The 1,696-nt window shown below is 36.3% G+C and overlaps 1 pseudogene; it reads right to left on the bottom strand.

The window, feature by feature from the left end:
• Positions 1–550: 550 nt before the first annotated feature.
• LOC121012654 (NADH dehydrogenase [ubiquinone] 1 subunit C1, mitochondrial-like) lies at positions 551–1,301 on the bottom strand (annotated as a pseudogene).
• Between the last annotated feature and the right edge of the window lie 395 nt (positions 1,302–1,696).

Raw genomic sequence — 1,696 nt, 5'->3', positions numbered from 1 at the left:
CAGGCTGATAGGTCAGACCGTTGTGGACCATAAGGATTTTTTGTTTTGTTTTGTTTTATTTTGCTTTGTTTTTGACTATAAGGATGTTTATTCTGAGAATATTGGGAAACCATTGCAGAGTTCTGGGCAGGAGACGATGTGATTTGATTTACTCTTGAAAAACAAGGGTAGAATAACAAGGGTGGAAACAGGAAGACAACTAGGTAGGATGTTATACAGCATTCTTTTTTTTTTTTTTTGGACTTTTTCTAATTTATCTTAAAAATGACTTATTTTTAAAAATTGTGGTAAAATCTATGTAACATAAAATTGACCATTTTTAAGTTACAGTTCAGTGACATCAAGTACATTCACACTGTTAGGCAGTCACTATCCACCTCCAAAACTTTTCTCATCTTATAAGACCAAAAATCTATACGCATTAAACAATAACTCCTCATTTCCCCCTTCCTTCGGCCTCTGGCAACCACCCTTGTACTTTCTGTCTTTATGAATTTGACTTATTTTATTTTATTTAAGAATACGGAAGTATTTTTGTTTTTTCATTTTGTTTTTTCATTTAATGATGCAATGCACAAATGCTGATTTGACATACAGTCACATATAACTTTTTCTCTCATATTTACAACTCAACAGATTGGTGAATCCAAAGAAACTGGTATAATCACTATATAGAGCATTCTGTGTTAGTATTTCAGAAGTTTATTCCAGCCCATTTCTTCTCTGATACTCTAAAACACCTTCATTATGTTGTTTCATGAGATAGATTCACAAGAAGATGGAGGTGCCCAAGGTCAGTCCAACTTGCAGCCAGTCAGGTCTGTTATGTGGTGGCTCCCAAATGTAGAACTTTGATTGCACTGCAGAGCTGTTTGGGAGACTTGGCTAGAGCCAGCAGCTTGGAGAAGAGACACAAATATGTAGCTGGTGCCAACTTGCTGGGCCAGGCTCCTGAATTTGATTACTTTAGATACCTCATAAAAGTGCAATCACACAGTATTTGTCTTTTTGTGACTAGCTTAGTTCACTTAACATAGTATCCTCAAGGTTCATCCATGTTGTAGCATGTGTCAGAACTCCCCCCCCCCTTTTTTAGGCTGAATAATATTCCATTGTATGTATATATTATATTTTGCATATCCATTCATCCATCAATGGATACTTTAGTTGCTTCCACCTTTTGGTTATTGTGAATAATACTACTATGAACATGAGTGTACAAATGGCTCTTAAAATGTACCTCGTTGTGCAATAGCTGCTTTCAATCCTTTGGGGCATATACTCAGAAGTAGAATTGCCATATCATATGGAGGGTAATTCTATTTTTAATTTTTTGGGAGAAACCACACACATCCTACCAACAATGCACTAGAGTCTGTTTTCTTCACTTCCTTTTCACACTTGTTATTTTCTTTTTTCTTTTTTGGGTAACGGTCATCTTAATGGGTGTGAAGTAGCACCTCATTGTGGTTTTGAGTTGCATTTCTATAATGGTTAGTAATGTTGAGTATCTTTTCATGTGCTCGTTGGCCATTTGTATATTTTCTATTTCTATATTCTTTTTTTTTTAATTTTTTTTAACGTTTATTTATTTTTGAGACAGAGAGAGACAGAGCATGAACGGGGGAGGGGCAGAGAGAGAGGGAGACACAGAATCCGAAACAGGCTCCAGGCTCTGAGCCATCAGCCCAGAGCC

The sequence above is a fragment of the Herpailurus yagouaroundi genome, unplaced genomic scaffold (assembly GCF_014898765.1).
Source record: "Herpailurus yagouaroundi ecotype Mexico unplaced genomic scaffold, PumYag 197, whole genome shotgun sequence".
NCBI lineage: Eukaryota > Metazoa > Chordata > Mammalia > Carnivora > Felidae > Herpailurus > Herpailurus yagouaroundi.
Note: the sequence above shows the minus strand (reverse complement) of the source record. Positions and strands in the feature narration are given on the sequence as shown.